The 24,311-nt window shown below is 34.8% G+C and overlaps 1 long non-coding RNA gene across 2 annotated transcripts in view; it reads left to right on the forward strand.

Annotated features, from left to right (window-relative positions):
- The window catches only part of LOC147832231 (uncharacterized), a 328,520-nt gene that overhangs the window by 244,146 nt on the left and 60,063 nt on the right, over nt 1-24,311 (forward strand). The window contains exons 4-5 of one of the 2 annotated variants that reach the window (XR_015518504.1): nt 15,248-15,365; nt 15,507-15,613. The exons of the other annotated variant lie outside the window; for it this stretch is intronic. This is a non-coding gene — a long non-coding RNA (uncharacterized LOC147832231). The remainder of the gene's footprint in view (nt 1-15,247; nt 15,366-15,506; nt 15,614-24,311) is intronic. 2 annotated transcript variants of the gene reach the window in all.

Below are 24,311 nucleotides of genomic sequence, written 5' to 3' on the forward strand. Positions count from 1 at the left end.
CAGCAAATTGTTAATTCTATTACAATACTCGTCACCATGAAGGACACCGGCGCTCAAAAACACTGTGGCCCGACTAAATTGAATTTTTGTGCAGAATCAGGAGTGAAGATACCTTCTGAATGTGAAGAGAACCATATCTTCTTATGGGGCCGTTTGCATATTGAATTTTATTTCTGTGCATGCACATATTGGTAGCGCATATTGCGCATGCTTGCATTTCCCAGCCACACCCAGTTGAATACCACGAGTCAAGTGTGACAAGAACTTCATACTTTGGAATATACACATTCAGGTATAATTACCTCAGACAAACATAGAACACCCAGACACTACAGTGCTTTTTCATACTATGGATGTCAATGGCTAGGTATGTAGTTTTTTTTTTTTTTTTTTTTTTTTATATATAAATGTCTTCTTTTGTGTTAAAAAAAGACAAACATGATTGGAAAAAGTGAATGATGACAGTTTTAAGTTTTGGGTAAACTCTTTGAGCTGTAATAAATCCATTATAATGTTTTTCAGTGAATATTAAATTACTGAAAGAATTACTGCAGTTTATTTTGTATTTTTATATGTATATTTTATGTTTAAAAAAACTTCAAAGTGAAGTAATTAGTAATCTGATTAATTTTTACAGGAAGTAATTAGTAATGTAATCAAATTACAATTTTCCTGTCCTGTAGTCAGTAATTTGTAATCTATTACTTTTTAAAAGTAACTTAACCAAACCTAAACATAAAATATTGATCTTAGTTAAAATAGTTTATAAACTAACTCAATGCAAAGCTGACGAAACGTGGTAAAGGTTGACAGACATTTAAAGGATAGTTAACCATAAAGATGAATATTTACTCAATATTTATTGTTTCCAAATCTTTGTCAGTTTCAAACTTCTGTTAGACACTAAAGGAGAAAGTTTGAAGAAAGCTGAAAAATGGTAGTCATTGACTTCAATAGCAAATGCAATGTCTATAGAAGTCAATGGTTACATGTTTCCAAAATTTTTTTTCAGAAGCGTGTTCAACTGAAGAAAGTCAAACGGGTTTGGAAAAGTAAATAGTGAGTAAATGACAGAATTTAAATTGTTAGAATTTTCAGTTTTGAGTAAACCGTTTGAGTGAATTCATTCATTTTTCTTCAGCTTAGTCTCTTATTTATCAGGGGTTGCCACAGTGGAACGAACCGCTAACTATTCCAGCATATGTTTTACACAGCGGATGCCTTTAAGGAATATTTAACAGTTAGTTAGTGCATCGCTTTTCACTACTAAAATAAGTGTGGACAAGAGATGCTCATCTGAGATGTTTTAAATCATACCTGCTTGTTGTCTATCCATTACAAAACAATACAAGAATGTGAACACAGACACAATTTTAAAGTATTAATCATTTTTGTTCTCAATATATTTTCAATATAATCAAAAGCTCACAGAGACACTAATTAAATATTTCCATATTAAATGTTGATTTGCGCTGTTACATTTTATTAGCTGATCAAAAATAAAGAAGATAAATAATTTCAGTTACCCAGATTTTGTATTGATTTGGAGAATAGCTGGTGATTGGTGTGAATGATGAATCACAAGCAAGTATTCTTGAGCGCAAAGAAATAACATTCAATAAGCAACAAAATATATTTGGGTTTTGTGACCACAATGTTATCTGGAAGCTGCAGATAATTGTAGACTGGCTATGATTTTTTGACATCTGCAAAAAGGTATTTAGGTAGAGGTTTGTAGAGGTCTGTTTTTTCAATGAACCTTCAGTATGCTGCAACCACAAGGCAACTTCCTTTGATTATTTTGCCCATATGCAGTATTAAAAAATGCTTTGTGCGGTTTCATCAGCAATGGAGTAATATTTAGAAATCAAAACATATGAAATCCTTTCATTAAAGTATAACACAGTATTCACAGAGGTGTTTGTTTTGCCAAAACAAGAGCTGTGCTTTATTTGTGCTGTTGTTAGCCTGAAGCAGGATCATACACCTTGCCGTCTCTGTCAGAGCAGATCAGGCCAGGTTTCCCAGCACCACACGCCCAGTCATACCTGATGTACATTTTACAGATTTCTGTAATGATGTATCATCTGGATGCTGACAGCTTCTCTCCACTCACCCCCACACACTAGCAGCACACTCCTGCCCTCTGATACACCACTGTCTGAACCCAGAACCTCCACACAAACCATCCCGCCACTCTTAAGAGACTGCAAGAGACAAACAAGACGAGAGACTCATACCTGTGCGTGTCTGTGTGTATGTGTGTGCTAGGTATTAATGTTTTGGCAGTGCTTAGTCTTGTTTATTATGCTAATAAAGGTTTTTTTGAATTATGAAACGAGAGAACGCAAGAGACAGAGCAGAGCAGAACATATATCACATATAAGCTATGTAGAATATTGTTTTTCATTAATGTGCACACAGGAATGTGGGAGAGTTTTATTCACATTATCACAGTCTTGGACTCATTTTTTTGCTTTTTAATAGGAAATTACCCGGCTAATGTCTTGTTGAGGATCTTTGTTTTTTTCAGTGGAATGATAAAGAGTCCACATTTGTCATTTGTTGCACTAGAGTTGTGTTTGTTCATCTGATAAGGAAGCAAAACATACATAGTAAACCTTGTATTTATTTTTTATCTGTCTACCATTACATGATGGATGAATATAGTGAATAATTCATTATCTGGAATGCAGCAAAACTATTAAATCTTAAAACAGGTCGTAAAGCTGCACCTACGCAGTCTTATTCCTAGATAAATAATATAGATTTTTTCTGTGTTTATTAACCTGCAAAACAACCTTCAGTCAAGCCTCAACCATGACAACTGACTGTGAATTCAGGCACAATTTTATTATTATTTTTTTCTTCAAAATCCTTTGTGGTATGTGCACGGTTGCGAGATAGGCAGGCTGTGTTTGGACAAAAATGATATGCAAGCTCTAAATCTGACGCCGCTGTTTGGATATTGTGAGTAAAACTACTGCCCTATTTTTAGAAATAAACTTTTGAGACAGGCTCATTTGTTTGTCTAATGTATACAATTTGTGAAGAATGATGAAGTGCAGATTGTTTGGTTAAACCTCTGATAAAAAAACAAAAAAAAAAACATTTATTTATTTTTTATTTTTATCTTCCTTCAGCTTTCTCCCTTATTTATCAAGGGTCGTCAAAATGGAATGAACCGCCAACTATTTCGGCATATGTTTTATGCAGCAGATGCCCTTTCAGCCACAATCCAGTACTGGACAACACCCATACACACTCATTCACACACACTTAATACATCCTATGGCCAATTTAGTTTCTCAAATTCACTTATAATGCATGGGTTTGGACAGTGGGGGAACACCCGGAGGAAACCCATGTAAACACGGGGAGAACATGCACACACCAAATTGCCAACTGATCCAGCCGGGACTCAAAGCAGCAACCTTGTTGCTATAAGGTGACAGTGCTAACAACTGAGCCATCGTGCAGCCCTAAAAACTTTTTAAAAAAAATTTATCATAAAGCAAACATCAAATACTGATGCTAAAACCCATAGAACTTTAAAAACATAGTAACATCCCTAGTAACATTGACAGATAGTTTTCTATATAGTCAGTGTAAACTAAGTGACATAGGAGGCTACAGTTTCTAAACCTTAAATATTATCACAGTAAACATTTATAAAAAGAGCCTTTGTCCTGTTTATGTAGGAAACAGATTCTGTCTTCTGCTTTTCAGAACACACAGTATTGTTATTTCTGACATAAAATGTCAAATGATCTCAAAGTACTGAGATAAAAGATTTTATTTCACGTATACACCCTGATGTTGACAGCAGGGACTAAAACAGAGTAAATGACCAATTGAGAATTTGTTGGCATTTCAAGTGAAGCTCATATTATTACACCATGAAAATTAGTGGCTGTTAAGATGTATTTGTCATTGAGTATATTTACATGGACACCAATAATCTGATTTTAATTCGATCAAGACAATACTCTGCTTAAGAGTCTACCATGTTAACAGCGATTTTTAAAAAAAAATTTTTTTATTAATTTAATGCGATTAAGGTCAGAACTCGAACTGAACAGAAATTTAATTAAGACATTTGGAGTATGCCAAGTTTAGTTGCAATATTAAAGTGCAGTACAGACATGTAAACACCTTTATCAAACTTTTGCCGTTGTGTAGGACCTTTGTCGCATTTTGCGACTGGATAGTCTATACACACAAAGTTGTTTAACAATATTCTCTACACCTACCGATTCAGTGAAGGACCACAGACACCTGTATTTTTTTTACACTGTGCGGTATAAAATTCCATTAAAACAACACTCTTCCAGCAGTTCATACTTGCATTCAATACTTCATTTGTCACGGGGGGCATACATGAAATGTTCCTGAATGAGTGAAAGTGCCAAACTGCAGTAAAAGTCAACAAATTAAAAATGAAACGCCCAAAATTACATGAAACTCCAGAGAAAATGTGGATAGCGTGGTGACTCAATGACTTTAATCGAATTATGTGTTATAACATGTGAAACGGGATCATGAAAGGAACATTCAAAAAGCAACTCATGTAAACACCTCAATCATATTATTGTCTAATTCAGTTTACAGCAAATATTTTGATTACTGATGTCCATGTATACGTAGTCATTGAATGATTTTTTAAAATATATGTTCAAAAATTCAGATTCATCCAGTGATGAAATTCTTGAAGTCTTTGAGTGAGAAATGCAATTATTCATTCAAATTATTGTATTTGCTATATTTTATTCAGATAATTACAAATAGAAGTTAACTTTTTTGAATAGTTGTTGATATTTCTTTTGAAAAAAACTGAACAACACTTTGATTCTCAAGAATTTATTCAGGAATTGTGCAGTTCTAACAGGTAGGATACAGACAAACAGCAGGAAGTGCTAATGGTTTTTGAGATGAAGACACATGTCTTTGGAAGCTCTCTCATAGTTTACTCAAACCTTTGGAGAGATTTGCACGCAGAGCTTTGAGTGACTTTCAACTGCGTCGCATTTCAAAACATTGCCATCAGTCTTCTCCAGCCCGCCATTAATGAGTGTCATTACTCTCTGGGGTTCCTGGTGTTTTCTCCTCCATCCTGTCCTGTCTCCTGAGCTTTGAGTCGAGATTCACGTCAAGATGAAAAAGAGTCAAGCCAAGTCTCAAGTTGTTTAAGACTACGAAATGAGTAATGACCATATCGTATATAAATAATGTTAAAATATTCATGGGGTGAGTGGCCATGGAAGTTTATTTACAAATTTCCTTGCTTGCTGGCATTCACTGCACTGCAACAACAAATAAATATTAATGGTTGGTGGCAGCTAATTAGTTGATTAAATTGATTGCAGGTAATTGCAGGACTTTTTAAATAGTTAAGCCTGATAATATCGTGCAACACTCAATTCTGATGGTTCCTCTGATGGTTGCCAGAGCAAATTTTCTCTTTTTATTTATTTTTTTTACGTTGATTTTTCTTAATACAAATTTTACTTAGTGGAAAAAACAACGTTGATTTTACTGAACGTTATGTTTTATGTTAAAATTGCTTTTTGAAGTAACTATTTGTGACAATGTTGGATGAAATTTGTATTTAAGAACCAATTTCTATTTCTGTGAAGTCACAGCTGAACAACAGGACATAGTGTAGTGATAATAATCATCTTAGGTTCTGATTTTTTGCTTTATTCAGTGTTAAATGCTACAAATGTGAGTTTAAATACCATTTACGTAACATTTATTGCCATTCTGAAAATGGAGACAGATAGTTTGCCTCAAATCATAATAATAAAAAAAGCAAAAACAAATTGGAAATTACCGTTATAACCGTGCAGTTCAAACCAACACATATCAGTCACTTATTTTGTACTTTTAATGATGTTAGAGATTTTATATGTATTACATTATAAATCTTACCATTACGTTGTTTCTTACAAATATTATCCAAAAACTAATCAATCATTGCATGGATTTGCAGCAGTTCCTACTCTACTTATACAGTATGCATATACCAGTAAAACTATTTTTATTATATGTTAATCGATATTTATTATATGTCAATTAACTCAAGAATGGGGAAGAATGGTTACATGGTTGACAAGCTGGTCTGAGTATTTTAGAAACTGCTGATCTACTGGGATTTTCACACACAACCCTCATAGGGTTTACAGAGAATGGTCCGAAAAAAAGAAAATATCCATTGAGAGGCAGTTCTGTGGGTGCAAATGCCTTGTTGATGCCAGAGGTCTGAGAAGAATGACCAGACTGGTTCTAGAAAGACAACAGTAACTCAAATAACCACTCGTTACAATTGAGGTATGCAAAAGAGCATCTCTGAATGCACAACACATCACACCTTGAGGGGATGGGCTATAGCAGCAGAAAACCACACCGGGTGTCACTCCTGTCTGCTAAGAACAGGAAACTGAGGTTACAATTGGCACAGGCTCACCAAAATTGGACGATAGAAGACTGGAAAAATGTTGCCTGGTTTGATAAATCTTGATTTCGGCTGCGACGTTCTGATGGTAGGGTCAGTACCAATTCAGAATTGTGTCAACGCCACAGCCTAACTGAATATTGTTGCTGACCATGTCCATCCCTTTATGGCCACAGTGTACCCATCTTCTAATAGCTAACCCTATCCAGCAGGATAACATGCCATGTCATAAAGCTTGAATCATCTCAGACTGGTTTCTTGAACATGACAATGAGTTCACTGTACTCAAATGGCCTCCACAATCACCAGATCACAATCCAATAGAGTACATTTGGGATGTGGTGGAATGGGAGATTTACATCATGGATGTGTGCTGAAGCTGCGTGAAGCTGGCATGTCAAAATGAGTGTGTGTGTGTGTGTGTGTGTGTGTGTGTGTGTGTGTGTGTGTGTGTGTGTGTGTGTGTGTGTGTTTGTGTGTGTGTGAAAATAGAACAAAATATCTATAAAAGCATCAGTCAGGCAGCTGTCTTAGTCACTGCAGCTGCATTTTGGATAAAGAGGCTGTTTATGGTTGTTCTGTTCATTCTGTTAGTAAACTATTTTTTGCACTAGCAAAGAAAATGTGTTGAAAATAAACAGACATGTGGTGATGAGTGCCACTGACATTGACATTGACAATCATCATGAGGCTGACGATGGCCTTATTGTTGACAATGATGTAGAAAGGAAATAACCGCCATGTGGAGAGAAAGATAGAGAGTGGCTGATGTATACAGTATGTCTTGTAAAGTTCAGATTCTCATTACCAATATGAGCGCACAGCTGTTTCTGCATACGAACAGAGGTGTGCAGTCACTAATTAATTAGCTCTATAAAACCGAGCATTCTAATCCGCAAATAATTGTTTGTTTTCTTTTATGCTAATCACTAAGGACTGTCAGGGATTGGCGCTGCATCTGGCTTTCTGTTCGCCAACATAAAGAAATAAATTTACTTTGTGTTTGATTTCTTGTGACACAGGCCAACATAAGGCCAAGTCCCCTCTTCACAGCAGAGGCAGAATAATTGCTTCTTGTTTACAGATCATAAACAACCCCAGAGTTCAACCCTCAGCATCTCACATATCTATACTGACAGGAACATATTCGCCGGCGAATGTCTTAATTGGTTCAGAGTGAAAATATTCTTTAATTACTGCAGGTTTGGAATGAGATGAAAATAAAATAAATAAGTCTTTAAAGGCATCAAAATGCCCGCAAATGTTTAATGACTCCTTAGTGCGTTTATACAAGCTTTTCACTTTTCATTGATTTATTAGAGAACAATGACAGCACAGATTAAATTTCTGTCTAGGTTCAGCAGAAATTGCCTCAAGTTATTTTCACAGCAAATTGCCTTTTGAAGTATAAATGACCAACTATCCATCAAAACAAGCCAAGCAGTGCTATGAATTTTTCCTTCTTTTTGAGATTAATGCAAGTGGTATATATTATTTAGGCAAAGTATTTTGGAATTAAATCAAAACTATTTCAGACAGACAGAAAAAAAACTAAATATATCCCTTAAACCCTAATTTTTTGCCCTGTGAAATTAATTTCTTCACCTCTTAAGATAGCTATAATATAAATCCACACCCTTACTTAATTTCATATAAAAGAAATCATGAATATGCAAATTGGTCCTCGTCTTCACTTAATCACCAGCACTTTCACTCATTTAACTGAAGTAGTCATTTCTACACAATGGCGAGTGGCAATATTGGATTAGTTCATAGTCATATAAGTATGAACCAGAAATTGACTTCAGAGATAAAGAAGGGGAAAAGTGAATTACACAAGGTCAGCTGTGTAGTATGCATGATAAGTATCATATTGGACAATGTGGACAATTAACAGTATTGCACGGCTTATAATATGTTGGTCATGTTACACAAAGATTATTTCCATTCACTCTCTCAGCCAAGACAAGTCAAGTTCATTTTCATTCCGCTACATGTGTGGATATACAGTGGAACTAAATGTTGTGTCTTGCAGGACTCCACAGTGCTATATATATTAATATAATCATAAGACAGCTAACATATACCAATCAACCTCCTTAGAAACTCATTGAACATCATACACTGAAAAAAAAAAAAAATCATAAGTTATTAAATGAATTTACCAAAATTTTGGTCACAATTTATTTTGGTGGTCTGAATGTTGAATTTAAGTTACATTGCATCTACATGCCAACTAATTCTCATTAGATTATAAGTAGACTGTAAGGTTGGGGTTAGGGTTAGTGTAAGTTCACATGTACCTGCAAAGTTTCTCATAGTCAGTTAAATGTCTGTTGAAGGAGCAGAATCAGCAGATATTAAGCAGACAGTCTACTAATACTCAAATGGACCATCAAAATAAAGTGTTACCTTTTCTTGTTTGTTCAAATTCAGCCCATATACTGTAAATTGTTTGCAACAATTTTGCAGAAATATTTCTTTTTTTTCAGTGTGCTGTAGAATGTCAAATCAAGTTAACTTGATTAGTTGGATATCTGTGACAGCATGAAACAGTGTTTAAAACATATTTTTGAGAGAAATACTGGAGAAAATGCTTAACAATGGTACTGACTGATGAATTATGCATGTGTTTTGACTTAAAGCTTTTAAAAAAAGACAAGGAAACATTAGAAATGTAATTTTCACCACACAAAGACAAGCTAGGAGAGTTATAATTAGTTCGAACACATTTTTTTAAAATGGAAATTAAAAAATGCTTTTCTTTTGTTGAACTTATTTTTCATAATAATAAGTCTTTCTTTTCAGGCATTTTTTTTTAAAGTTGTCAGGTACCGGCAGCACTTTTGATGATTTTTTTGCACAAATTTGACGGCTCTTAGAATAATTTCTGCTATTATTATGTGACTTTATACTATCTTTATGTTTTGATGTTTTATCACCATTGGAATATAAAATGGTTTCATCAAAAAAAAAAAAAAAAAAAAAAAAAAAAAATATATATATATATATATATATATATATATATATATATATATATATATATATATATATATATATATATATATATATTTATTTATATTTATTTATATATATTTTTTTTATTTTTATACATATATATATATGCACACACATACGCATATAACGTCAACCAGATCGACTGAGGTGGATCATTTCGCTGTGGCAAGCCCTGATAAAGAAGGGAGTAAGCCAAAGGCAAGTGTTTTTTTTTCTTTTTTTTTCCCCTATATGATCTGATCTACACTTTCACTAATCGTCTTATATTTCGCTCCCAGGAGACCTAGAAGTCCTGTAACTAATTCAGGACATGTGCTAGGGCTTACCTACCATAATATATCTAAAACACAGATTGTCAAAAAAAAAAATCATCAATTATGTGAAAAGAATAAATAGAATAGGCAAATCAAGGCAAGTTTACTTGTACAGCACATTTCATACACATCGGTAATTCAAAGTGATTTACATAAACAGGAATAAAAGAAACAAGTATAAGAAAAAAAAAGAAAGAAATAATTATTAAAGATGGACACTGGTATCGCTGTTGCCTCACACCAAGAAGGTCGAGCCTAGGCTGGGTCAGTTGGCATTTCTGTGTGGCGTTAGTATGTTCTCCCCATGTTTCCTCCGGGTGCTCCGGTTTTCCCAACAGTTCAAAGACATGTAGGTGAATTGGGTAAGCTAAATTGTCCGTTGTGTGTGTGTGTGTGTGTGTGTGTGTGTGTGTGCGTGTGTGTGTGTGTGTGTGTGTGCGTGTGTGTGTGCGTGTGTGAATGAAAGTGTATGGGTGTTTCCCAGTGATGGGTTGCAGCCAAAAGGGGATTCGCTACATAAAAAATATGCTGAATAAGTTGGCGGCTCATTCCACTATGGCGACCCCAGATTAATAAAGGAACTAAGCTGAAAATAAAAAAAATGAATCAAAAACAGACAAAAATAGATACATTATACTGCATTTGTCGGACGTAGCAAAGTGCTCATTCAGCAAACCCAGGCACAGCTAAACAGATGGGTTTTAAGTCTTAATTTGAATGTGCCTAATGTTGGAGCAGATCTGATTTTGGAAACTAATTCCAGCAGTGAGGGGTGTAGTAGCTAAAGGCAATTTACTTGATCTTAATGATCTGTGTGATTTGTTAGGTTTGTATTCAGTGTTGTATTCTGAATAGTGCAGGAATGACAACAGAACACAGAAAATAATTCTATGGGTTCCCTCAAAATTTTCCGAATATGTTTTAGATTGCATTTTTTCAATTTATGACCAAAAAAACAAACAAAAAAAAAGCTGACAACTAATACAACATAAATTAGACATTAATGTCAATACCAACATTACTTTTCAGTGAGTTGTGTAGATTTTGTAAAATGTATTTTATTTGAACAAGTGATTGAATAAGAACATTTAGAGTGAAGGTCTGTGCGGTTTATGATGTAGAAAATAAAACGTTCAAGGATCATTAAGTCATGTTTAACACAGACCTTGTTTTACTCATTAATTAAAAAACCTCATAGGAAAACCAAGAGGGAACCCATGGCAAATTATTCCTTCAGGTTCTGACTTTATTACTGCACCATTCTATGAAGATGCCACAGTATTAAATTGGGAATTCTACTTCTCAAATGAAGAAAGGCATGACTGTGTAGTTCCCCACAGATAAAGAGAATGTGTGTTTGCTTGGTGGCACAGCAAAGAAGAGGAAGCTGGCTATACTGAAATAGTGATGATGATTAACTTGGAACTTGTAGTTCAGTGAATGAGTCATATTGTACTCTATGTGGATTTGTTATTTCAAATCAATTCACTTTGTTGTCACAACACCATGAACACAAGTGTATGGGTGGTGAGACAAGTCTGGGTTTTAAGTATAGGATGCACAATATTGTATTAAATATGAAGTTAACCTAGTTTGTAGAATTATCATTTCATATAATTGACATGCTACTGTATGCTGGCATAACCTGCTTTACAACAGGTGGTCCTGACCCTCAAAACCATTGGCCATTACTGTAAAAATATAGGTTAATCAACTGTTTCTCATAGCTTTCTCATAGATTCAAAGACATTTCGCACAAAGCTAAACTATTTCAGCAGTGCTTATTGTACCGCTTATTTATGAAGTTTCATTATAACATCGTGTGCTGAAGTCACATAACACTGTACAACTGCAACTGGATGTTGTTGTAAGTTTCCCAATCCTCATTGATGTATCTTCTGACATGTCTGGCTCTATATACTTATTATTTTACTTTAAGTGCTGAGTTTGTGGTGTGCATGTCAGGAAAATACACGACAGACCAAAATGAACAACTGCCACTGAGTTCAGCAGCAAAGTCCAGATGACCACATGCTCCTGTGTGCTGCTGAGAATATCACATGTAGAAATAACGATAATATAATGATATTAGAATATAGTGATAAAACAATTTTGAGCATGTGCACTGCACAGGTTGAGCCCTATGTGTGAATGTGCCTGATTTACTTTCATCATGGAAAATGTAATCAGCTATATTGAAACCTTTGTTAAGAAATGTGTTAAAATAATCTTTTTGTTAAACAGAAATTGGGCAAAAATATACAGGAGTGCTAGGAGGGCTAATAATTCTGCATTCAACTGTATATTATTTATTAAACAACTCAATAAATCCAGATAAACTGAGTAAATCCAGATAAACTGAGAATCCGGTCTCTGTGTTTTTCCCCCAAAACTATACTGTATATAAAAAATTTATAAATATAAATTTCGAACAACATTGGTTATTTGTTTTTGGCAAATAAATACTCCATGAATATACAGTTGAAGTCATATTAGCCCTCCTGAATTATTAGTCCCCCTGTATATCCTCCTACAAATTCTGTTTAATGGAAATAAGATTTTTTTTTCAACACATTTCTAAATATAACAGTTTTAATAACTTATTTGTAATAACTGTTTTCTGATGTTATCTTTGCCATGATGACAGTAAATAATATCTTATTAGTTATTTTTCAAGATACTAGAATTCAGCTTAAAGGGTCATGAAACCCCTCTCTTTCGATTCAAGTCTACCTCAGAATTTAAAAAAAAAAAAATAATGGTGGGTATGGAGTGCTGCAAGCAGAGGAAGGAGTGGCAGGGGAAAAAGAGAGGAGTGAACAACTGTTGTCAGTTGGCTCACAAAATGAGACGAACCATGAGATGTATGATTTTATAGTTTACACAATTAAAAGGCAAAGAAATTAACAGCGAGTAATTTAATGCCCTGCTACATTTGTTATTCATAATTCCATATAAACAAAACCACAATTTGTTGATCCATTATAAAGATAATCGAGTTTATATAAACACTATAAATGAGGCGGATGTCCCCCTCCTCACAAATTAGAGCACTGCAGCAGGGACCTCTTGTACAAAGACTTGTGTTGAATTATACTAAAACATTGCATATGGACAGTTGTAAATGTGTGTACGCAGTAAAAAATTCAGATGTATGAAACACTGCGTACATTTCTCAAAGCTCAAAACTCCTCCCTGCCTCCTCCCCGTATGAATATGGTAATGACTCCACTTTGGCAAAAACAAAACAAAAAAGCAATGGCAAAAGCAAACAAGAAGTGAAACTTCACAGAATGTGAATTGGAGGTGCTCCTATCGGATGTAGACCAGAGAAAAACTGTGCTATTTGCAAGTTTGTCCTCTGGAATTAATAACAAAATAAATAAAAAAAATATAGTTTGTGCCAGTGGTGTAGGGGTTAGTGCTTCGACACATGCACTCCCATGCTCACAGCGACCTAAATTTGATTCCGCCTCACGGTCCTTTGCCGTTCCTTCCCCTCTCTCTGCACCCAATGCTTTCCTGTCAGTTCTCTCTACTTTCCTATCCAAAATAATATAATCCATATTCATTAATCATTCTATCTGCGCTCTTGGTCAGTTTGTGGGTTGTAGGTTATGTAACAGCCACATCTTTAATGGATAACCACGGTCTCCTGATTAGCAGTATAATAATTACGTTTAATAATAATATATTTAAATACATCACTCACCAAGAATGTAATGAACTGATAAAAGACAAAGTCCGCCACTCTTGCTGCAAACTAACAGCTTTGCTGTATCAGCCCTGACAGCAATCGCGGAGAAAAACATGCAACAAACCCCATCGATCATGAAAACAAACACATACGACCCGTGTAGTGCACGGACGTGGTCTCACCCAGGTCCCAGTCATTGGGTCTCACAGCTTGGCAGGTCTGCCTTGCCTTTAAAAAGCATGTGCTCTCATAAATAACTAAAAACCAAGGTCTTCTCATAGGATAAGAAAACTTTGCTATGAATAATAATGAGAAACTAACGCGTCATCACTCCGCTAGCGAATGCACGCTGCATTCCGCCCCAACAATTATTTTAAACCCAGATGAAATAAGCTAACAAAAGCTCAAAATTATCCCGTTTCCCCCACAATTAAAGCTGGAAAGTGCTAGCATTGTCATAAATGATGCTAAACACACTAATCTGTTAAAATAATTTTAAAAAGTACTCCTGGGTGTCTTGAATCTTTAAGTGCAATATTTGAAGAATAAAAACTTAACTCACAGGAGGATTAATAATTTTCACTTCAACTGTATATATAGATATGTCACAACATCTCATCGCCTTTCAAAAACATATGTCAAATAAATAATTTAATCAAGGCATCAATTCCTCATCAGTTCCCAAGGTTCTTGCTGCCTTTCTCATTTCAATGTTAATCTTGTGAAAATGTCATCAAAAAAGGGCCTGAGGCAGAGCATCATGCATAATCACTCCACACAACATGCGTATACAGCTGATCATGTTGATGCAACAGTATTGACAGCACAAGTACACACTAGACTGTTGGAATAAGATCATACACTTCACCTTTCGCATATGTGTGTCTTTCCCCAAAGCCATGCATTAGGATGATAGGCATTGAGACTGCAATTGCAATGCTATGCATGCGTGACAAAGGCCATGTTCATAACCTTGTATTTTCAACATATTCTGTTGCCATGGCGAGTGTATTGATTGGCGCAAGGCTCTGTTGCTGAATGCTGAGAGGTGTCATTTAAGCCTATAATGTGAAGGACTGTCAGCCTGCAATAACACACACAGATAGTGGTGTTTTGCTGTCTTTTGGATGTCTACATCCTGTTGAAAGGCCCCGACGCAGATGCTTTTCCATCTGTGAGAAAATGTTGAGTGGATGGTGAAACTCTGTCTGGCCGTTTATGTGCACATTAAATGCATTTTAATCAACCCCAACATGCTTTAAAAAAAGACACCTGTTGTTTCTAGATACATACTGATATTGGGTAATTCGATGTATTTTGTAATTACATGCACAATATTAATATCATGGATACTTTAAATACATTCACTCATTTATTCATTTTTCTTCAGCTTAGTCCCTTTATTCATAAGGGGTCAACACAATGGAATGAACCATCAACTTATCCAGCATATGATTTACCCAGCAGATGCCCTTCTAGCTGCAACCCAGTACTGGGAAACATCCATACACTCTCACATGCATACATATACAACAATTCAATTTATTAGTTTATTTAATTTAGTTTATTAAATTCACCTATAGCACATGTCTTTGGACTGTGGGGCAACCGGAGCACCTGGAGGAAACCCATGCCAACATGGGTAGAACATGCAAACTCTGCACAGAATTGCCAACATGCTGTTAGGCTTAACATGCAGTGAATTATTATTTATTATTTAAACTTTTAGAATGTGTTCGAAAAATATTTACACTGTATTTGCAGTGGTGTTCAGCACCAAAATCAGCACCAAATGCTTGAAGACTCAATTGGTCAACACGAGCTCATTCTGAAAACGTGGTCCCGTGGACGTTTCTGGAGTCTGCGAAATACGTCCCTGTAGGTACGTATTTTTGCAGTTTTTGCGAATCCATGAGAAGCCATTGTGTAAGCTTTTTCCGTATTTCAAATGTCTCTTATTTTTTGGATTCTGTTTTTGTCTTACCTGATTTCTGGAACCACTCTTCCCCCAACTCGAACCCAGTCATCGTCGTCGTCATGGGCAGCTCCTCTCCGTGTCTCAAGTCCGCCGACGTCCTTGACGAGCTAACTAGACAAACTGATTGCAGCGGGAAAACCCTCCACACGAAGGTAAGCAGTCAGCCGGTATGTGCAAAAAGGAATTGCGTCTAACCGCACGATAGCGTTCACTTAAAAAATTAAATGCAGCCATGCATACCTCCGTCTACATAATTCGCTGTATGCAGAAACGTCCACTGGACTACATTTTCCGAATGAGCCTAGGTTGCAATTGGTTAGCTTAATAGTTCTAATGACCTAATGCTAAAGTATTGATTGAAAATTCTGTTACTATTTAAAGGGATTATTGTACATTAACACCATGCACTAAGGCTCTAATTAGCATTAGTTAATTTAACTAAAGTCACGATGAAAACTACGAAAGCTTTTATTAGTCTAAGCTGGTGTTAATGCATAATAATACTTTAGAATTGTCATTGTAATCTGATTACAAGTCATAATTGTTTTATTAAATGTTATTAATAGCTAATTAACGTTTTTTAAACATTTTTTTACGTATTTTTTAAACTGATATTAACATAGTAACTGTTATGAATCTGGCTTTTTCTTGCTGTTGAGCTTAATCTATTAGCTAACATAGACTAATGAGATATAAAAGGATTCCCTATATTGTACTTTAGGGCCTACTCACAATATGCTATCCTAACCGTGCCCAGGCTCGTTTCCTGGATCGTTTGAGAAGTGTGAGTGCTCTGAATCGGGCTCAGGCATTTAAGTTTCGTTTGAAAGGGCCATGAACCCACCCCCCTGCTAAAAAGCTTAAATATTGGAGAGGGCCAAACAAGAAACCCTTTGTATTTCCAAAGCAGAAAAGAAAAATGTGTGCAGCGCGGTCTGAAGACATTTCAAAGTTCTGACAGTTAGTTTTGAGCTCAAATAAATCTCAGGGGGAAATAAATGTTACAGAACGTAACAAGATTATTTTGAGGCCGCCGTTGAATTTTCTGGCCTGAATATCATCCAGGCCATTAGAGATGTCTTAGTTCCTCCCCGCAGACCAAAGAAATGGTGCCCGCTTCAGTGAATGCTGTGGTCTGGACCCTGCAGAGCTGTGGGGAGGAACTTCTCTAATTCATTCAACTCCATTAGAGGCTCATCTCATTTATCCTGCTGACTGGTCCTGCTACGGCAGAGCACAAAGCCACTTCTCCATTTATTTCCATTAAAGTGCGCTGAAGGATGAGATGCATGTTCATAGAGGCTAAATGTGTTTACTAAATAAGAAATACACACATTTCAATTCCAGCTTTAAGATCTTGGTACAGAGCGTTGCAGACTTTTGGAGTTCATGTTGCATGAAGCTGAAATATTAATAAAAAAAAATAGCATTGAGTTGAATTTCATACTTTATTAATTCTTTTGATAGTTTTATATGCCACTTGAATGCAACCAGGCATGGCTAATTAGAATATAAATCCACAAAGTAGGGCGGCACAGATCTCTTTATGAACAAATATTTCATCACTCGTCTTTATTTACTCAATCGTTTGAAGTGTTGATTGCATTAATGTCATTTACAGTACGGCTGAAATCGATTTATTACTAGCAGTGTTTTATAATAAAGAAAATATACTGCTCTGAAGTTAGAGGTGGGCACAAGCATAACACTATTTTAGAGTAAATTGGCTGTCTATGAATAAAGTCTTGGTTATGTCCAGGATTATGAAAGTGCTTAGCACAGATGGCAATGATAAACCCAGAGGACGACGTTTCCTCAAATTCACTGATATTTGTTTTTGTGTACTGCATGGCGGACGCCCAAATAAACCAGATTGGGGGAAATGTTCAAAGTGAAAGCTGAGAGAAATAATGTTTAATATAAATCAGCCCAATGTTTTAATAACAGGTCTACTGTTAAAAAAAAAAAAGTTAATATTGTGTGCGTCATTCAGACCGAAAAGGCAAACAAGAATTAGGCAATTTAAGACTTAATGGAAATGTAATATCTTTTTAAGTTCATCTGCTAGATTTCTCAATATGGAGTATTTATTCAGTTCCATGACAAATTAAGAGACACACAAGTTAAAGAAGAAGTGGTGGGCATACACTACAAAATATTTGGTTTAAATTGATGGTTTCCTGGGTTGCATTTATTTATGGAAAAAAAAAAACTACTTCTCTTTGACTTCTTATTTTATACGTATTCTTTTAAGATGTATGTCAGTACAGATCTTTTAATATAATTTCTATATTCACTATAATACTGTGTTTTCTCAAATTTCTGCCATGTCTGTGAAGCACATCATTCATGTTGTTTTAAGGTGTATATAAATATAAGTAAAGTTGACTTTGATTATGGGTGAGTCATTTATTTACTCAATACTCAATACAAAAAACTTGCCTAATTACACTAATCTGCCTAGTTAACCTAATTAACTTAGTTAAGCCTTTAAATGTCACTTTAAGCTGTATAGAAGTGTCTTGAAAAATATCTAGTTAAATATTATTTACTGTCATCATGGCAAAGATAAAATAAATCAGTTACTAAACAGAACTTGGGGCAAAAGATAGAGCGCTTGGATGCCAAAGTTTCTTCGCGTGATGTCACACTTAACAAGCGGATAGGTGGTTTTTGTATTATTCACTGCGGTTCAGTTGTTCTCGGAAGAGATGGGTTTTTAGTTGTCTTCATTCATTCTATTATCCATCATTAGGCGGTTTTGATGCTTAAACAAAATGAATGCTAAATGTTGTGATAATACCATTAAAGGTCTTTTTAAAGCACTTAAAGAAGCTGAAAAGTCAAAAATCAAATCATTTTATTGTCAAATCATCAGCAGCACATGTGTTATGATGAGTGAAAAGCTTAGGTGCTGGCTCCAGACAGTGCAAAATACAACAACATACCCCCCCCCCCCCCCCCCCCCCCCAAAAAAAAAAAAAATTTAAAATAAAAATAATGTACAATTGGCAATGTTGACAACAATACGTAGAAGACAATGAATAGGTGTACACAGTTTTAGGCAGTATTGTTTTAAATATGGATTGGTTAAAGTGTAGTGCATGCTATCTTAATGGTGTGCCATGGGGAGTTTGGAAAGAGTTTGTGTGAGGTGTGTAAAGTTATCATCAGATAAACACATCAGGGGCAGTTTTTAAAACGAGATTACAATTGTCACTGCATTTTTTTAAGTTAAAATTTATGATTTTTTAATACATTTTAATGAATACTTGATAGTTTTATAAGGGCTTAAATAAAACATTGGTCTGCTTCTCTTACTGTTTTATATACCTTTTTTATTTATCTTTTTTTGGATCTGGAATACTTGTACTATTTTAAAAAATCTGTAATTCTATGAAATAATTGTTCAAAGGAAGTAATTTTGCATATGCATTAGTCATGGTACTTAAATGTACGGTATTTAAATCTGTGTTTTAGAACGATTCAAATGAATCAATGATTCAATAAGCCATTCAAGAAGACAGTTAATTGCTTTTATTCCTGAATTAAATTAATGAGCCAGTTTCAATGAAAAATGTATGAAAATAAATGAGTTTAATTAAATGCTAATTATATATGTTGCTTGTATTAGTGAGTTAACAAAAAATGTACAGTAACTATAAAATAAGATCACTGATTAGAATTGAACCGCAGATATTGTATAGCTGCTTTAAAAAGTGTGCACCAGATTATATTGCAGCATAACATATGATTACAGTAGTAGGCAGTTTACTAGGATTGTACATTTGAATGTTATATCTGCCTTCTTCCTCTCTGAAAGGCAGATCAGCGTCATCTCTGGAGGAATCAGGGAAGACTTATTCAGAGGCAGCGGTTTTTGAGGAGATTAGTCCAGCTAAGAATTGCATTAGATAAAGAGCAGACGAGCATGAAGAGTGTGCAGGTAAATGCCAGCGCCGCTCCAGCAAATGAGTCTGACCTGAAACCTCTGCTTTTAGTGCTGCATTGTCGGTGAAAAGTGTTATCTGCTATCCGAGAGCCTGCTTTTACTCAGGACCATCAGCTTCAGGTGAACAGCACTCAAAGCAGTGTCAGTAAATGTTGAAGCAATCTCTGTTAGTGCTGTCTGACTGAGGCGCAACTTTTAACCTACTCAATTGAACTTTTAAGGCAGATATTAAAATATGCACTGCTGTTGGCTAACATTTATAGTCCATGGCTGGGACAAGCAGTTATTCACTATAGGTTTAGCATTTGATATTCCCAGCACGTTAAACTGCCTTTTGCATGGTCCTGTGGAAATACCAATCCAGGTTAATTCTGAAAATGTACCCCTATATACATTTCTGGAGAGTGCCAAATATATCCCAGGAGGTATGTTTTTTTTTTTTTTTTTTGCGAATTCATCAGTGGCCGTTATGTACGCGTTTTCAGATCTCAAATTTCTATCGCAAGTGCCATTTGCGATTGCTGTTCACACATAAACACACCAAAGGCCGATGACTGACTGACGGACTAAATAATCCACTTTCCTCCTTCACTAAACCCAACCAATAGTGTTTTAAAAAGCACCGATTGACCTTTCATCCACTTCCCTAAACCTAACTGACAGTTTTCAATGGCAATCCAGAAAAAGTAAAAAAAATCAGTCCTCATCTGATTTTTCCACATTTTCAGATTTTACCAATTTCTCACCCTGTTTTTTACTTTTTTTTTTTTTTTTGGCTTCCGTTTTTGTCCTACCTACTTTCTGAAACTGTTCTTTACCAGACTCAAATCCTATCATCATGGTCATCTCCTCTCTGTGTCTCAAGTCCACCTAGGTACATGGCGAGCTAACTGGACAAACTGGTAACAACAGGAAAGCTGTCCATACGGAGGTAATCGGTCAGCTGTTTAGCGTAAAATGGAGCAGCGTTATATCGCTCCTTAGTGTTTGTTGACGAAATCCAGCCATATGTACTTCTGGCTACATCATTTGCGACCTCCAGAAATGTTCATGTATATAGAGCTACGTTTTTAGAATGAGCCTATGTTGGGAAATACAGACTGCTTAGATTACATTTTAAAAGAAAATGAAAAAACAATATATGGCATAAAATATAATAATCTTATGGTGTGACTGTGGTGCAGTGGGTGGTACAATCACCTCATATTAAGAAGTTCACAAGTTCCAGCCCCAGCTGGATCAGTTGGCATTTCTGCATGGAGTTTGCATGTTGGCGTGGGTTTCCCCCACAGTCCAAAGACATGAGGTACAGGTGAATTGGGTGAGCTTAATTGGCCGTAGCGTATGTGTGTGAATGCAGGAGTATGTGGGTGTTTCCTGTGTTGGGTTGCGTAAAACATATGCTGGATAGGTTGGCGGTTCGTTCCGCTGTGGCAACCCCTGTTCAATAAAGGGACTAAGCCAAAAAAGAAAATTAATGAATAAACGAATAATAATTTATGTTAGACTATTTTATACAAAAATATATAATTATTTTTTATTTCTAACTGTAATTCATTTTTAAATTGCATATTACCGGACATAAAGTTTAAGGAAAATTTTGTACAAATTAGTAACTGTTTAGTAGATAAAATTGTATATCAGTTATACTCTACTGTATTAACATTCCTGTTACACCTTGTAGATTTAAAAATATGTGCACTTTACAAAGCTAGTCAAATATTTGGATAACCGTTTATAAGTGTAATGTTGATTCGCTGGACAACGAAGTTGGGGATCCACGAGCAGTTTAATAAACATAGAATGATCAGGGAGGGAACGGACAAACACTGGAGCAAATGAATTCATACAGGCAATCCAAAAGTCCAGGTCAAGTAACAGGTGAATGGTTAGTACAGGCAGCAAAGAAACAATGACGAGAAAACAAGGCAAGGATCAAAACACAGAAAGACTAGACAGGATTACGCTTCATGGTGCTACAGACTAACAAGACTCAGCAATGTGTGTGTGCAAGTGTGGTGTATAAATAGTCTGTGTAATTAGTCCTTGATCAGCTTCCAGCTGTGTGTGCGTAGTCATCGGAAAAACGGAGCAGATGTTTGTATGTGTGTGAGTTGCATGACAGGAAATGTAGTTCTTAAAGTGACAGAATTTTAGTCAAGGTAAGAGAGCATATGTTTATCAGCAATCTGCAAGCCTGGATCACTGGTGGTTGTGATAAAAAGAATGCAGGACAAGCTCAGGTGTGCCTTAGGGGAGAAAATATATGACCTGAAAAAAATTTAAATAAATAAAAAACAGGTTTAACTTATTTTAATAATTTAATCAACTTTAAACTTTAAAAAGTTACAAAGTTTACCTTGATATTTTTAATCAGTTGTATTATTGTGAGTTGGGATTACTTGAAAGATTAATTTGATTCAGCTGGAAAAAAAATTATTTGATTCAACAACAAACAAATTAAAGCAACAAATTGTTTCACAGCACTGTAAGAGTTCCACACAATTCCTTCATGCCCCAACACCAATCGATTAAGTAACTTTATTGTTTTTTAACTAATTTGAGTGGATTGAACATAAAAATATTAAGTTGTCCCAAAAAAAACTCAAGAATTGTGTTAATTCAGCTTATTTTAATTACGTAGTTTGAACAAACAGCAAAAAAATATTTTTTGATTGAGTGCAGATTAAAAAACAGCACTTTAACTGATATAAAAATAACATAAAAATGCTTAAAAACTATTTAGATATTTTTGAAAATCAAAAATAATTATAAAAAAGTATATATAAACATAAGTAAGTCGACTTGCTAGTTGTGTATCTGTCCAATGGCTCATAAATAGGCTTTAAAAAAAGTGATTAGGTACTGTACAACAGTACTTTAAAATGTTTCTCCTTAAAACATGTCCCAGCACTATTACTGATACATTGGTGTCTAAGCATCATTGTCATCAGAGAAGAGCTGTTCCTTTCTCCAGATTCTGATATGAGTATACTATATATATTTTTTCTAATGCAGAGCATATCTCACAGAGCTCTCAGCTTATCTTTAAACTCAAAAGAGTTGCACTCCGACACCTTCAGCATAACGCTGCTCTTTTAAACCCAGCCTTGTTCGTGCTCAGTGTTGGTGACAGAGCTTTGAGGTTCTCCAGTAAAATGCCTAACCATGATGTAATGCTTCTTTTCAGATACATTGAAGGGCATGTTACTGCTTAACATGCTAAAAGACAGACTCTGTGATATGTCAGCTGTTTAATAGGTAATTGGGTTGCCTTAAATCTCTCAAAGCATCCAGAACTCCCTAATTATTCTTTGTTTTCTTTCCTTCTGTGTTGTACATTATGCATTCGCTGTCAGTAGAATGTATGCATATTACATTTACATACATTTGCATATGTTTACATACAATAATTAAGTACTCAGTACTAAGTTCATTATCAATTAAAAACTTAAACTAAAAACATTTAAATTAAATGACAAACATTACCTATAATAATAATAATTATAGTAGTAATAATAATAATAATAATAACAACCACAACAACAACAACAACCACCACTACCACCACCACTGCTATTATTATTATTATTATTATTATTATTATTATTATTATTTATTATTTTTATAAATTAAAATAAATAAATTATATTTGTATTATTATTATTTTTAATAATTTGAATAATAAACATTTACATGTGAAAATAAAAATTTGTATTTAATTTTATCCCATTCTCCTTAAGTAACTCGAATTTCTAAAATAATTGAAGCACAATAAAGATAAATAATAAATCTGAAGACAAATCATACAAATTGCAAAACTACATAAAATTACCCACGCCTTAACTGAAATTAAAGGAATGGAGAATATAAATGTTTAAAAATGATTTAGAAATTAGAAAAATAAAATTAAAACATGTTTTAATTAAACATATTACATTTGAAAAATAATAATAATAATACCCTCACTAATATGTGGCGAATCATTCCAAAGAGGGAATGACAAAGAAGACTCCTGACAAAGAATGCAATAACCCAAAGGAAAGTAACGTGCATGTAATATATTTATTATTTATATTAAACTATTTAATATTAACTATACTGTATATAATAATTGTTAATAAATAAAACTCTTAATAAAATAAACTCTAAATCAATTTACTTTACTAAAATAGTAAAATAGTTCAAACTAAAATGACCAATGGGTTACTTCTTAATGGGTCATTTGGTTGCTTTAAATCTCTTAAAAGCACTTACATGTTCGCATGCAGGACTCTCTAATTATTTATTGTGTTTTTATTCCTCCTGCGTCGCACTGTAGACTCAGCTCTTGATCCAGTGCCAGTCGCTGCTATAGCTGTTTGTTTTTAGACATTATAGGATTGCTCTCTACCATATGGATGTTTTCATGTGTACAATGAAGCGTACTGAATAGACGAGAGCAGTTTATTAACTCGTGCTGATTATAGAAGCAGGCTTGACTTTGTTTTGTATTCACTGCCAACAGAATTTAATCGCAAAGCAGCAGCGAAAGGCGTCATCAGGAATATAAATTAGACAACAAACAGATTCAAACTGGTCAAATAAAAAGAGGCCGCTTATCAGCAAAGAGCCTTTATCTGAAGCCTTTGACTAAAATGTGCAAAAATGATCGCAGTGAGTAAATAGAAACCGAGAAAAAAAATTACTTCAAATCTCAGCATTCGTCCTGTCTTATCTCATTTCACAATGAGAGGGTGTGCATTAAAAGTTTCAACAGAAACCTGAAAATCTCAGTGTTCTGAATCCAAGAGTTTGCTGCTGATGGAAAAGGGAATGTATCAGTTTCCCCCCGCAGACTGGAAAAACTGAGGATTAAAAATAAACTCAAGCCAAAGCGCAATAACAGGATTTAAGTT

The sequence above is a fragment of the Danio rerio genome, chromosome 20 (genome assembly GCF_052040795.2).
Source record: "Danio rerio strain M-AB ecotype USA chromosome 20, GRCz13ab, whole genome shotgun sequence".
NCBI classification, from domain to species: domain Eukaryota; kingdom Metazoa; phylum Chordata; class Actinopteri; order Cypriniformes; family Danionidae; genus Danio; species Danio rerio.